Source organism: Motacilla alba, chromosome Z, assembly GCF_015832195.1.
Source record: "Motacilla alba alba isolate MOTALB_02 chromosome Z, Motacilla_alba_V1.0_pri, whole genome shotgun sequence".
In the NCBI taxonomy this organism is placed as follows: domain Eukaryota; kingdom Metazoa; phylum Chordata; class Aves; order Passeriformes; family Motacillidae; genus Motacilla; species Motacilla alba.
Genome location: NC_052046.1, coordinates 17,615,932 through 17,631,776, shown reverse-complemented (window position 1 = coordinate 17,631,776; position 15,845 = coordinate 17,615,932). Strand labels below are relative to the sequence as shown.

Here is a 15,845-nt window from a genome sequence, read left to right as displayed (position 1 = left end):
GATTTTTAGCTTGGACTCCTCACAAGCACAGTGCCCTGGGAGCAGTCCCACATGCCCTCAGCACTCCTGAAGTACAACACAGATCTTTTATTCCTAGGTACCAGAGAGCACATGCACAAAAGCAGACTGATGTCAACTCTCAGGCAACTTCACCTCCACACTTGTGCAAAGTGGAAGTCTTCACCACCTTGTGAGGGCTCAGCTATCCTATTCTCTTCACCTCCTCTCTGCTTCCACTCCCAGGTCCTACTGGTACATTGCCTGTCAGCCGCACCACCTCTGCCAGACTGCTCCAGCAAGAGCTCTTACCATTTGGCCTGTGCAGGACTGTGCTGACTACAGACAAGCTGTAATTCCTGCTTGAACCAAAAGGATTCAAAAGGAAGGCAGACGTTACCAACAAGTTGCATTCACCTTCAAACAGCATTTCTGAGCAGATCCTTCACTCACGCTCCTCTGCACATCCACTCCTTGCCCCAGGGCAATTTCCAGCAGAGCCTTGCAGCTGCCTGGCAGTCACTCAGCCTCTGCAGAACAGCTGGGTCCCCAGATTAAATTCAGAGCCTTATAGGACAAATTGAATTACCAACTACTGTTGGTAAAGGGCCCACCTCCATAGCTGAGGTAGCAGGACTTGGATTTCTGACTTCCTCCTTCACTATGAAAAGCCTTGTTTGAGAGTCATCTCCTAAACTCTACAGACTCACCCTTACTCTTAAATAAAATTCTTGGATTTAATATTATTTTCAGCTTTTGGGTCCAACTTCAGCCGGAAGGTAGGACAAAGTTTTACTGCCCTCCATGCTTTGGTGCTTGTGCCACTCTCAGGGAAAACAGAAAACGTACAATAAACCTCCTTGGACTGAAGATGCAGATGAGCCCATATCTCCTATTTGAGGAACTATTAAATTAGAGAAGGAAAAATTAGTGGCTGCATACAGAAGGGACTGCCCAAAGTGCATCAGATCTGGACACATAATGGGAAGAGTTTGATGTAACTTGGGAGTGTTCTGCCAAAAACCAGAGGCAACTGTATTTATGAAGAGGAACTTTTGAAACTGCAATTTTGTTATGAGGCATCACAATTCCACTTAAACCTTCCTTTAGACAAGTCTTTTCCTTGCTGAGGCTTAAGTGTCCTGTTTAATGGTCAATGACCTTGGATGTCAAAGCACCAGACAGAGTGTGGGCCCTGAGAGCTCTCCCTCTTGGCCAGTTGTAAACCATGCTGCAAACCTGTTTGGTAGCCCTTGTGTGAATGGGGCCTTTGTTAGCAACTGATGAGTGGGATGTTCAGAGAACTTGGGAAAGTATGCTTGGCAAGTAAACTCACCTAACTAATAATAAAAATACTCTTCAAATTTGCCAGGCTTCTTTGCCTGAGGCGAGAACAATAAAGTCAATGAATTGTTTAATGTGAGGAAATAACAAGAGAGGGAAGAAAACAAGCATACTGTTCCCTGGTGCTGTTTTGGAATTTCTCTTGTGTTGATCCTGTTCTGGATTGGCAATAAAAGACTTTGGCATGCATCCTGCAGAGAAATCAAGAAGGATAACAGATATGTGATTCTGTTGAGAGTTATAGCACACCTAAGCATAGGGATGGACTCCCTGATCTAAGGCATTTTTCATTTGTAGCTGGGGTGATCCTCTGTCTGGCAGGCACATGTTTGATTTTGAATGTCTTAACAAGCCAGAGTACTTTCATGGGAACACTCACAATGACATGGAGAGCTGTTTTAAACTGCAATCCTCCTCTGTAAGAGGCCCAGAGCAGGCACTAATTAATGGGATGGGTGTAGCACATACCTGCCTCTGGTGGGAAAGAGCTGAGCCTGAGAACTGCATCTCCACATATCCAACCAATACATTCTCCTCCCTGTAAAGCCAGAAGGCAAAAAAGAATTTTAACTTTTAAGAAGAGGCATAATGCCTGTACATAAGGCCGGAAATTGATTTAGAAATTGTACTTCTTGTGACCTGGACAATAGTTCCACCATTTTCCCATCACTTTTCACTGTCACGTCTCAATTTAAGACACAGCAGCCCTGAGCATTTTTGGGAGGCAGACATGTACTAAGAGCTTGCAGATTAAAGTGAGCACTAAACTTGTTAGGTACTAATCTCATTCTTTGGGAAGACTTCTTTAATTCTTGAGTTCTGCATCTTAAATGACTCCTTACATAACTTGCTGTGTATTTTGTGTCTTTTCCTAGATAGTATATTGGTAATCTTGGCTTGAATGAGACAGATTTCTAGGTAATGCCTTCTGTTATTTTGCAATTCGTAGTTAAATACCAATGCATTCTTTTTCTTCTAGTAGCAAAGAAATAGACAAAGGAGAGAGATTGTTAGCTAGGCCTACTTTTGATTGTGGTAAAAGAATCACAAAGCTGAGCTTTCCTTATTCTTATTCTTATTCTTATTCTTATTCTTATTCTTATTCTTATTCTTATTCTTATTCTTATTCTTATTCTTATTCTTATTCTTATTCTTATTCTTAAGCTGTTCATTGGGATGTGGGAGGAATGGCATTTTCTGCAATGCCTAGTGGTGCACTACCATGCCAAATCATTACAATGTGGAGTAAGAGCACACCACTCCATGCTGGAAAATGCCATGGACTGGTTCCTGTGTTGCTGGTTATTTCTGAAATTAAAGATCTCATCAACACTTAGGTCTGAGCAGTGCTAAAAGTGGAAGAGCGTAAGAGTCTCATGGTATAGCAGTCGCACTATTAGGCATCCTGAAGCTACCACAGGTTTCCAGTCTCTAGGGTTAACTTTATCAGAATATCATAATTTAAACCACAGAAATATAGTCTTTAAATGGGAAAATACAGACTTGATGTGTGATATAGAATAAAGCACACCTCCGCACTTTGCAGAGTCAAGCCCCACTTCAGATGCAGCAATTTTCACAGAATCACAGATTTACAGAATCACCAAATTAACTAGGTTGGAAAAGACCTTTGAGATCATCAACTCCTACCTATGACCTAACACCACCTTATCAACTAAATTAGAGAAAGAACAATTGGCACTGTGTCCCACGTCCAGCCATTTTTTAAACACCTCTAGGAACCATGATTCTGCCACCTCCCTAGGAAGATGATTCCAGTGCCCATGTCGTGGTTTGAGAGGAAGTGAGTTTTTGGGAGGTGGTGGTCAAACCAATAGGTGCTCAGATGTGAATATTGGCACCTGGTTTGGCCATTGAGGATATGGATACACCTCTGAGAACACAGGGGTAAAAGCAAAGAACTCCCAGGGGAACTCTCTCTTGGTTCCAGTGGATGGAGAGGTCAGACCTCCCCTGCCCAGCTGCGGGCTGGGCGGGGGAGGAGAAGCCACGAGGCCAGAGGGAGGTAGGCCAGAGCCTTGGGCAGAGAAGGGAGGTGAAGGCCCCTGGCCCCTGCAGGACAAGAGTGAGTTCCCCACAGATTATGGAAGGGTGGAAGAACTCTGAGAGGCATCGGGCAGCCCCCCTTTCTCAGGAGGGAGAGAGAGAGAGAGAGGTGCCAGTGCTACCTTGAAATTTGATAGCACTGGCCTGGCCGAGAAGGAGAAGGGGGGGTGGTGAGAAGAGTGCCTGGCAGGGCCAGCATGGGAGTTGTGGACGAGTAGAGACTGTGATTTTAACCCTTCTATGGGATGATGGAAACCTTGCAAATGCTGATCCTCCGGGAGTTGAAGGAGAAGAGAGACAGGGATAAAGTAGGAGGAAATGCGCAAGTATGATGCAAGCTGTGCAAGTGAAGAAGGACCGAGAGAAGTTGAGAAGAATTCTAGGTGGGAGGAGATGATGGACTGGCTTTTGGCTGAACTTTTCTTGTATGGCCATGGACAGAACCTTTCCTGTAATACAGAGACTGCATTTTAGGGGGAGGCGATGGCTTGGTGCCAAAGGAGTGATGTGAGCGGAGACGACAGGTGATGAGGTGATGGTGCTCTCGAGACCCCTCGGCCCTAGGGGGTGAAATTTGGGGGGGACTAGTGTCCCGAAAAGGTGAGAGACTGTCGTTTTCTCCTGGAACTGGGCGAAGCATCCTTGAAAAGGGAACCCTAAAAGCAGCTCTGGTCCATGTGCAGTGGTGAGAGCACTGGACATGGAAGGAAGAAGTCACGAAGGTGGTGCTGAGTGACGTGGAAACACAACTGAATTCAGCTGTTTCCAGGGGAAGCCTGTGGCGCAAGAGGGACTCCTCTCTCCTTGATGAAATGAGAGGTGATTGTCGGAAGGGTGGAGATGGACTGAGTTGATTATTTGAAGGGTGATGGACTGGTAAAGATCTAAGGTTTTGTTTTATGCTGCGGAAATTGAGTGGGGGGAGGAGAAATGTTTTTGAAAGGTTTCCATTTTTGCTCTGTGTGTTCATTTTATTATAGTTGTAAGATAATAAAGTTTTTTTCCTTCTTTGTTCACAAGTGGAGGCCTGCTTTGCTCTATCTCTGATTGCATCTCACAGCAGATACCAGGGAGAATATGTCTTCATGAGGGCACTGGCATTGTGCCAGCGCCAAACCATGACAGCCCAACAACTCTTTTTCTGAAGAATTTTTTCCTAATGTCTAACCTAAACTTCCCCTGGTGCATCTTAACACTGTCCTCTCATCCTATCACTGGTTGCCTAAGAGAAGAGACTGACATCCACTTGGCTACAGATTCCTTTCAGGTAGTTGTAGAGTGTGACAGCCTCCCCTGAGCCTCCTTTTTTCCAGGCTAAACAGCCCCAGCTCCCTCAGCCATTCTTCACAGGGCTTGTGTCCCAGGCTCTTGAACCAGCCTTGTTGCCCTCTCTTTTTTTTTTTTTTTATTTTATTTTTCGTGGCTTCCTGGGTTGCAGAAAAATTCACACTGTCCTCTCCAGATCCATATGAGAGACATGTTTTTTTCCATCATATTAAAGGTTCAGGTGTGGTTCACTGAAGTGAGGCCTCTACTCTCTATGTCTTTTACTGACTGCTGTTCACAGTTTCTCTTATCCTATTGTGTCTCCCAAGGCTGGGAGACACATGCCCAGCAGCTGGACAGGATGTCAGCACCCCACATGACACTCACTATCAGACCCTCCTTCCTTGCAGGCACAGTGAACAAGAGAGACAGACAGTCTCCCTTCCATGTGGGATGACATTGCACACTGCAGGTGGGAAGCTCGGCAGTGGAGCGGACAAGAGGGAACACTGGAGGCTGGGTGCTGGAGCCCTGAAAAACATGGGGCTGTAGTTTGTAATCCCAAGGGAAAATTTGGCTGTAAGTATAATGTGGTGGAAAGCGTGGTCTGGAAGTGCATATCCTCCCCACCTCTCCCTCCTGCTAGGATGGGAGGATGTCTAGTACCAGCAGTGACATTCCAGTAAAGCCTCAGCTGGTGCCTCCATGTGCAAGGCAAGCTGCAAGTTCCTGAGCTCTGTGATCACCATTACTAATGCATTCACAGTAGAGGACAGGATGGAAGAGTCAGTCAGCTAACAGTGCTCTCAGGCTGCTCCATGGCACCACTGTCTCTCTGCTCACTGACCAGGCTGTGCATGTGCAGAGGGCTGCACGCTCCCTGTAAGGATACAACAGTAGAGCTGGAAGGTTGTGTTCTAATCTCAAGGCAGGCTCAGCCCAGGCTATCAAATTTGCTTAGAATGAAGGAAATCATGTTTTTTCCTGCCTTTCCCTCCTGCCCCTTACTTAAATAACCTCTTCTGTTAAGGAAGAGGCCCAGATGGCAAACAGCCTGCAGCTGTGCTGCCCAGGGAATAGTGCTCACACAGCAAGGAAACAAGTCTCACACAGCAGGAATAGCTCATGGACTTGTTGGAGCTTGTGCAGAGCAGGACTCCTTTAATCACCCTTTCTCAAGGTAAACTGCATACTTTCATTCAGCTTCATTTTTTGTGTTCCCCATTTTTTCCTCCCATTTGATGCAATTAATTCAGGTCTGGTCATAGGTACTTGTGCAAGGCTTTTCACACTCAGGGATTCCATTCACACACAGGGAATAACATCAGGCATTTTCTGTTACCCACCATGCCTTTACACAGTCCATCTAGACCATGTACTACCTGACAATCAGTTCAAGTCTAGACACTTAGTCCTCAAAATCTGCTGAACCTCTACTTCATGTGGATATGCCTTAACTCCAATATTGACTTCACCCCACAACAGGGGGACTATTCATATGAGTCAAGGTGCAGGAGATACACCCTTCATCCTTCTCTATCCCTTTTCTACTTCTGGCACAGGTATACCTAGTATTTGGTTCATAGTCTAAAGCTTGTCTGTCTTTTGTTTCTCTGTTCTCAGATGTCTAAAATCTTTATTTAGAAACAGAGAAGGGAGGACACAAAAAGCTTGCAGTGCTTGTTGATATGTGTGGAGGGGGCTCTGAACAGCAGCTACATTTGCAGAGTAGCTATGCAGATGTAAGTGAAGGAATCAAATCTTCCTCTAGGCTGCTAACGTAAGTGTGATCAGATGGAAAAGATTAAAGTATAATGACATCATTTTATGGCATAGTGATCTACAAAGGTCTTCTTGCCAGGGGACAACCAGGAGCAAGATGGGATTTATCAGAAATTCGCCAGCTAAAGACATGTAACACACAGTATTGTTTTGGACAGGATTTTGGTTTGTTTCCATTAGGAAAGATGGATTATAAAATGTGGTAGGTTTGATGTTGTTTCAGGGAAGTTGGGTCAGCTGGTCCCATGAGGATGGAATCAGGTGAGGGTACCACTCACTGAGAAGCAGCTCTTCTCTCTTTGCTTCCCATGGTCATGGGCCACAAGCTCAGCAAGGGTGCTAAGGCAGAATATGTACAATGGGCAAACTGGGGTGTTGCTCAAAGGGAACAGAACTTATATGCTTAGCATGTGTCCTGGTTTCCAGAAGTTTAAGGTTTTGCTGAGGTGAATACTCTAAAGTGCATAATCTTGGCATTGCATTAATGCAGCTCTCTGCCAGCAAATTCCATAGCATTTAAAAAAGCAATTTTCTCCTTAATATGCATTTAAGAATTTGTCATTACTCCCTGGTTGTGCAGGTGGCATGATTTTCTGCTGGTGGCATTGTGTCTAGCTGTAGGTAAAGGACCTGCTGAAATTCTGTGGAAATATTCCAGTTTTGCCTTGTGCTTTATAGGACTGAAACAAAACATATTTATAGGGCACTGCTGCTGACAGAACTGAATAAGTCATACATAGGGTTATAAACAAAACCCCATTAGAACCCCATTCTTGCTGGTCACAGTATCTCTCATACAATAAGACACAGCTCTCTCCCTCTCTTTAGTTCTTCCCCTAACACATCTTGCAATATATATCCATTCCATAATTTTTACCTTAACTCCTCTGTAAGATGTTAACTCTCTAGAGACCACAGTATGCTTTCTTGCTTTTTCTTATACGTGTATACATGGCAACTGCAGAGAAATAGTCCTTTGTTTTCTTCAGCTAAGCTGTACACTCAGCCAAATACTCTTCTTCTGCATCTCCAGACAAGTTTTCCCAGCCATATCCAGTCCATCTACTGTGCCTTCACTGCAGGACAGCATGCCTTCCTCCCTATGCCAGTGCTGCCATTCCTTGGTTCCCCACTATCTGGAGATGCTGCCTATCTTACTGTCAGATTTCCTGCTTATCCAGACTTGAAATTTGTGTTACTGTAATTCATCATATAATTCCAGTGTTTTTAAGATTTAGGTCTGTATGCCTAACATCCTTCCTCCAAGATTCTTCCTCTAATGATTAAGATGAGGAAGATGGACTTTGACTCCAACCAGTCATGGCTCTTCTGATCTCAATACAGAGAGACCTGCACAAGGGTAAGGATTTCAGCCTGCTTGCACTTCCCCTGCTTGAGTGCAGGAGCCTGGTGTGGGTTCAGGAGGGGACATGCATAGTAAAACAACTTGGTAATTCTGTGAGCCATAAAGCTGGCTGGTCCTGTTTGACTCTAAAACTTTGATCTAGAAACTCCCCTTGAGACCCATGAAAACATCGCAAACCCTACATTTAAATGGTAATTTTGCAGCCAAAAATATGGATAATCCAAGGATCATCAAATTAACAAACACTGTGGTGCAGTTCAGTTTTGTAAACACAGTGGCTGCAACTAAGCGCCCATGAAAAGCCACAAGGCTGTGAAAACTGAAATGCTTATTCTTACATTACATTCAAGGACACTAATAAAAAAAATAAAGTAAATAGATACTGATACCAGAGGATTCCCAAATATAGGAGATATATTTCTCCCAATTAGGGAGAAAGTCTGAAATGGGAAAGAGAAAGAAATAAGGGTCAGTTATTGAAGCCATTTTCATTTATTATATTTCCCCTACTGCTACTTTGCCAGGACATCCAAACCACATGTTTCAAGGAAGATTTTTATGCTGGAAAACCTCAAGTGGTATGTTTAAATAAAAGACCTGTTGTCCAGCACACATTTTCCTTAGTCATGCCAGCTGCAAAAGAGATGGGTTTTTCCCTTGCAAGGTGCTCTGTTGATTTCTTGGAAGGTATTTACTGGATGAATCACACACAGACGTGCTAAGGGGACCATGGAGTTTCCCTTGCAGACATGCATCCACTTCTGTATGTAATCCTTAATTAGGTAAACATGCCCAGGTATTGGGCAATGCACAGGCAGCCAGTTTATATAAATATACAAAGACAGCTGGAAGGTGGCCAGTGTGACACCCACCCACAAGGGACCAGAAGGAGTATCCCTGGAACAGGCCTGTCAGCCTGACTTCACTGACTTCACTGCTTGGGCAGATAGTGGAACACATCATCTTAAATGTGATCACACAGCACACACAGGACTACCAAGGGATCAGACTCAGGCAGTACAGGTTTAGGAAAGGTAGGTTCTACCTGACCAACTTGATCTCCTTTAATACCAGGTGATGCTCCTAGTGGATGAAGGAAAGGCAGTGGATATATAGCCTACTGGACTACACCAAAGCCTTTAATACTGTATCCAGTGGCATTCACCAGGAAAACGTGACAGGGCATGGCTTGGACAGGTATACCCTTTGTTGGGTAAAAACTGTCTGAATGGTTGAGCACAGAGAATGGTGGTGAGTGCTGCCAAATCCATTTGGCAGCTGGTGTTCCCCGGGGCTCAGTATTGGGCCCAGTACTGTTCTATCTCTTTATTAATGACCTGGATGAAGGCATTGGGTGCAGCCTCTGTAAGTTTGAGTCTATCACCAAGTTAGGTGTGGTATTGATCTGCTAGAGGGCAGGAGGGCTCTGCAGAGGGATCTGGACAGACTGGAATGATGGGCTGAAGGCAATGGAGTGAGGTTGAAAACCAAATGCTAGGCCCTGCCATTAGATCACAACACCCCCAAGTGCTGCAGGCTGAGGCAGAGTGGCTGGAAAGCTGCCTAGCGGAAAAGAACCTGGGGGTGCTGGTGACAGTGGCTGAACATGAGCCAGGGTGTGCCCAGGTGGCCAAGAAGGGCAATGGCATCCTGGCCTGGATCAGCAATGGTGTGGCCAGCAGGAGCAGGGCAGGGATTGTCCCCCTGTGCTGGGCACTGGTGAGGCCACACCTCGAGTGCTGTGTCCAGCTCTGGGCCCTCACTGCAGGAAAGACACTGAGGAGCTGGAGAGAGTGCAGAGAAGGGCAATGGAGCTGGGGCAGGGTCTGGAGCACAGGTCCTGTGAGGAGCAGCTGAGGGAGCTGGGGGTGTTTATCCTGGAGAAAAGGAGGCTCAGGAGAGACCTTATCACTCTCTACAACTGCCTGAAAGGAGGATGTAGCCACGTTGGGGTCAGTCTCTTCTTCCAAGTAACAAGTGAAAGTGACAGAACAAGAGTACAAAGCCTCAAGCTGTGCCAAGGGAGTGCCAGGTTGTACATCAGGGGGAATTTCTTCATGGAAAAGATTGTCAAACATTGGAATGAGCTTCCCAGGGAGGTGTTGGAGTGGTTATCCCTAGAGGTGTTCAGCAAATGACTGGATGTCGAACTAGGTGCTAGGGCCTAATTGACAAGGTGGTGATCAGTCAAAAGTTGTACCCTGTGATCTCAGAGTCCTTTTCCAACCTAAATGATTCTGTGATATTCAGGTATCCCTTCAGGCCACAGAGGGCACAGCAGTACGCAGTACCTTCACGTTCTGTTGTGAGGAAAAAGGGAAAGGAGGAGTGCACAGACAAGATTTCTGAGCAGCCTGAGCAGTGGTTCTGATGGCTCCACAAACTCTCGTGCTTTTCATCTGCTTGCACAGTCTTATGCTCCAAAATTTATAGGCATCTTGCAAATCCAGTGCAAATTTTCTCTAACCAAATATTTCGTCTTCCCTATGTTTTTTTCTCAAAAGCTTTCCATTTCCTTTCTTGACTCTCATTCTGCTTTTCTTGTTTTCAAAATCCAGCACTTGAAGCTCTCCATACAGTGTTGGAGAACCTGCCTCTTCAGGTGTTCCTTCGTGCCACCTTCAGAAAGCTCCATTCTCCTGGCAAACCCTCCTACCTTCTCATCCTTTATAATCCCTGCTTTTCTCATGACCTGAATTATTATCCCTGTAATTTGTCTTGTCTTTGTTTGACTTGTCTACCTTCTGTGGGAAGCAGTGCAGAGTGGAGAATGGGGCTTGCTCTGCCTCGAAGTTTGCTACTATCTGAGTCCTCTTCAAACAGCAATAAATCTTATATCTGCCTTATTATGCCTCTGCTTCACAGTCTGTTCAGTCTAGATCTGATGGAAAAGCCCTCTGGCACATTGGGATTGCAGAACAGGTCTCCCAGAAGCTCTGAGGGACCCACGCTGGATTTTCCCTGTGAGCACAGCTCTTTCAGTCTACCCTGAGGCCCAAGGACACAGCAGGTGTTCAGCGTGCCTGAGGGATGGTCTTTTTCTTTACTTAAAAATGGAGTGGAAGAAAGAACAAAAAATTGGGGAAAATATTACTATAAATGGAGAGAATCCTATTCCCCGCTGGCAGGAGTATTTTGTGAGTCATGGTTATTTTCTTCTGAATACAGAGTCTCTCTGAGCTGATTAAGTGGAATTAACAATGCACTCAGGAATCCTCACAGTTCCCTGTTTCTCTGATCCCTGTGGCTCTTGTTTTACCTCTCCTCCCTTTGGGAACACTTGAGGAATTTATTAATGAGGTCCAATTACTGAAAATTGTGGATTTATAGTCAACATTCTGGCTAATGCTGGAAAGGAGCTTTAACTCCTTGGGAATTTAAAATAAACATCAGAATCCACCTTCCCAAGCATTGTTGCTCCCCTGAACACCCAGAACGAGAGCTGGCCAGTTATCCCTACCAGATGCATCACCAGTTGAGGCTCCCAAAAAGCAGCAGCTCACAGGCTCAAGATGCCTCTCAACATACTCTACACTGGGGAGACCATGGGCAGGAAAGGGTTTAAGTTAACTGTCCAATTATTGCCCAACATTGCATTTATTTGATCAAATTACTTGTACTGTGTGCAAAGCAGGGACTCCTGGGAATACTTGATGCTAACTCTGAATGAGGGGTTGAGCTGAAAGGCACTCAGCAGGTCCTGGCACATCTTCTTGAGTTCAGAGCTCCTGCAGCATTGACTTAATTTTGGCCTTTGTCATCTTCTAGCTCTTTCCACAGACAATAAACCTTGAAAATGGACAGCTGCTGATAGTAGTGCTGAGAGTCCAAGATTGGCAAGAGGTTTCATTGCAAGTAGAGTGACATTGTTGGTGTATAATGAAAGTCTTCTGTAAAACCAAAACTGATAAAGCAAGGGCTAGGTTTAGGGGTACAGTTCTATATTGCTGAATAAAAGGAGCTGGTAATTGATTCCTGGTCCTAAGGACAGGTAAAGCAAATATATATTTGCTATACCACCGTCTACTTCTGGATGGGGTCCCTAAGGAACAATTGTTATTTTTAGTGTGTTGTAGGGTTTTCTAAACATGCTTGAAAATAAAGACTGCAGACTTTTCTGCAATTCATACTAACAGTGGGTTTATAGTATAAAACTTAGCATATGCATTGCATGACCTTGGGTAGAGCATGTGGACTGTGACAGTTCAATGTCTTTGTTGAAGGAATGAGGAACTAAGTCTAATGAGAAGAACTTATTCATGGTGCTTCCTGGGAACAGCCCCTGACCAAATTATTTCCCAAGTTAAGGCTGAGTGTTGTATTGTATAAAGCTAGCTGTGGTTTTGTAAAGCAAAGCTGAGGGGTGAGCAAAGAAATGGGCTCTGCAGACCAGTGGCTATCCACAGGCTAAGCTCCTCCATGGACCTCTTTCAGCAGTATGGATGAGAATATATCTCTCATGGACCTTTTATGAGACCTCAGATGTCTCATAAAAGCTTGCAGTTGAGGCAGTAATAAGCCTCTTTTTCCCTCTCTACCCAAAGACATAATTTCACAGTATCTTCAGAACTTTCTGGATACATTCACTGTTTTGTCAAGATTGGTTCAAAGGTTACTGAGATAGGACTGGAAGGCAGCTCCAGGCAAGTGTGCTTTTAGGGATGCTTTGAACACATACGCCTTGCTTTGCTGGAAAATGTGGCTGAAATCAGATCACATCAACTCCACTGTGTTTTACAGGAGCACTAAAATTTCTGAGCATTTTTGGCCCAGAAGAAAAGTACGTCAGTGTGTTCTGTAACTCAGGGAGAGTACAAAGCTCTACACTTGAACATTTTCTTCATTCTTGTCTGTCAGCTGAGGGTGCACGCTAACTTTTAGTATTCTACTAGCCCAGAACTAGGGCAATAGTTATTCCATGTTTCAAAAGGGAAAATAGTCCCTTTCATTGCCTGCCTTATGAGGTGTGCCAAAAGTTGTCCCACTCCCAAGCACTCAGCCAAATTCCAGGTAGCTCCATCAGTAATTTGCAGAAATTTGCAGGTGCTCCTTAGTAGGTATTTATAATTCTGCTTTCCTCACTGAGAAGCTTTAGTCAAAAGCATAGCACCAACAAAGTCTGAAGAGGTGAATGTAGCCTCAGAATGTCTGTCCTTATTATTCAGCACCACCTGCAATGACAATGACAAATACATTATTCCTCTTTAAATATGGCAAGGAGCTCAAAGCTCTCCACACCAAGCAGAGCAGACTTCAGCAAACAGATCATTTTCAATCTGTCTTTATAGTTAAGATTCTAGTTATGGTCACAACTCAAGGAGAATTGTGGAGTTGGAGTACAGGAACCAGTGGCATCAGGCCTCATGTCACATCTTACGAGGAAAGCTCTACCTCGGGCTCTACAACTCCTTGTCAGTGAACCCTGTTTTTCTAGGACAAGAAGGAGTAGCCTGGTGATGAGGAGCTAACATCTGTTGCCCTGTGCAGTCTGAAAAGCTCACAAGGCTGCACACACTTTCAGCTAGATAAGGCCCTTTGGTATTTATGAGAGTATTAGTTACTGAGAATTATGTCTGTTTGCAGGGTAGAATATACCCTTTAGAGAATATACCCTTTAGTCTACATCACTCATTGTGTGAGTCACTATGTTGAATAACATATGTTTCCTATATTTGGTGGGACGATCCAATACATTGCACTTCCATCCAGAATGGCATGCAATTTAAACCCCACTAGCCTTCCCTTTCTATTGTAAAGCCCAAAAACATAAGCTGCATTGTCCTACAAATTTATTATGTTTGGATTTTTATTTTTTGCATAATCAATTGCAGGACCTGTAATATTAAACCAGATCAACCATATGCTGGCTGATAGCATCTAGATTATACCAAGTTTGTATGTGTCCTAATGAAAGTTGTGTTGTGTTAACAGAGGAGGATTCCAGCGGTCAGCTAGATTAAAACAAACAGAAAGAGCATTTAACTTCAAGAATTTATGCCATTCCACTGGAACCAGTGAGACTATTCGGGTGCTTACAGCTGAGGACATGCATATTTGTTGGCATGGTTGCTACACCATTGTTCTTGCAAGGAAGGAGTAGTGATCCATCATCATCAAGTGTAACAGGGTGCTAGGGGCTACTTTCATTAGAGGGAACGGCAAAATTTCCATTGATTTCAATGGAAGTGGGGCAGGCTGTGACACAGAAGTAGTAAGCTTGTGTAAACAAAAGTTACAGAAAACGTTCCTAATTACAAGTATTTATGATGATTGTGGAGCCTGAGAGTCTTTTGGGTGTGGAGCCTCTGAAGTAAAGCAATCATTAGTTCACTTTTCTCCAGTGTAATTAAGGCTAAAGCACATCAACAACACACTAATTTTGAGTATGTGGTGCTGACTTCTAAAAGTGATATTACATCAAGTCAGAAGTTTCTGAGAAAGCACAAAATGATTAAAACACATTTCCACCTCTACACATTTATTTATTTATTGACTTTCCGCTACAGCGAAATTAGTTTTAGTTTTGCTACTCTGGTGTTTCTACAGCGATGAAACACCATCACTTCCCCAGGGTGGGAAACCTCAAGTTTATTGCAATATAGATCTGAACCCCATTACAAATGTCATGTAGATGGTCACACAATTAGGTGAATCTGCCCTTCCTATGCCATTTCTTACACACACCTCCATGTAGCTAGCAGATGGGCTTCCAGTTGAAAATAACTGTTATAGTCAGTTCTGGGGGTTTATGCCATGAAAAATACCAGTTCACAATGCAAGGTTTAGATCAAAATTAGCTCCACTACCTTCATTGAAAAGATTTCTCTATGACTCTATATCAAGTGGCAAAAAGCAGTGTGACTAAATAAGGGATAAATAAACCAATAATCATTTTAGACTGCAAATTCCAGAGAGATTTAATCTCATGATCCAAACCTGAGAGCATCACGGCTGCAGAGATTAATTTGTAAAGCTGTTCATATGCATCTTAAGTATTTTCCATTTATAAATTTCTGCATCATATTTCCCAATTAGATCCTCAAATTAAAAATCTGTGTCAGATTTATTTCTCCCCTTTGGGATGTACAAATTATTTCCTTGTAGTCCAGCTATGTCTTTGATCCAGACCTGGAAGAGAAATCTGATGAAGGTACAACAAACAGAGAAAAATGCACAATATTTTTCAAAGATACAATAAATAGAGAAAAATTATCCAGCAACATTTACACTTCTATTCCAAGTGTCTTCTCATTCTCTTTTAACTGAAAATATGAATCCTTGCAATAGTAATGCATTTACTTATTAAATTTATGATCTATAATTGAGAGTATTGTCACTAGCCAGGAGAGTGCTTTTAATGTTTTTGAATCCTTGGAGCTTTTCACGTTGGGATATTGCGTTGAGACAACTTCTGCTGTGTAAACAAATATATTGTTTGGTTCTTCACTTGAACTAAATTTTTCATTTTCCCCAGCATCACTTTTCTTTATTCTGGTACTTTGTATGCCTTTTCCTTATTGTGATGGAAGGACCAGAACAGCAGCAACTTGGAGGATTTTTTAAAGTCTAATTGCTAGTAGGTTTTATAAAATACATTGAGATGCTGACTACTGCATTCTGAATAGATTCACTATTTCACTTAAGTGTACAAATGTGACTGAGAACAGATCTCACTAAAATCTTTACTTAGTGCTTTGCAAAGATCAGACCAGCTCATCACTATGGTATTTGGTTTTTAAGTCCTTACATCTATTAATTCAATTTAAAATTACCTCTTTTTTTACAAGCCAATCAATTTATTACTATACCCCTTCAGTATAATTGAGAGACTACTAGTTGGTCTTGACTGTGTGGTTTTCAACAAGATTCTAATTTATTACACCTACTGTTATAGCAATGTCTGTAAGACTTTACAGTAGCTCTCAATCTTTAAACCTGAGATGGAAGTATAGGAGAAATAAGAATTCTACCAGCTGAGGACTAAAGAATTTAACTCTCCCAGGGTTGATATGAACATCTTTAA

General features: G+C 43.3%; 1 long non-coding RNA gene across 1 annotated transcript in view; it reads left to right on the top strand.

Moving 5' to 3' along the window:
* Nucleotides 1-5,717: 5,717 nt before the first annotated feature.
* LOC119696097 overlaps nucleotides 5,718-15,845 on the top strand; it is a 48,471-nt gene continuing 38,343 nt past the window's right edge. Inside the window, exon 1 of the long non-coding RNA XR_005255489.1 lies at nucleotides 5,718-5,854. This is a non-coding gene — a long non-coding RNA (uncharacterized LOC119696097). The remainder of the gene's footprint in view (nucleotides 5,855-15,845) is intronic.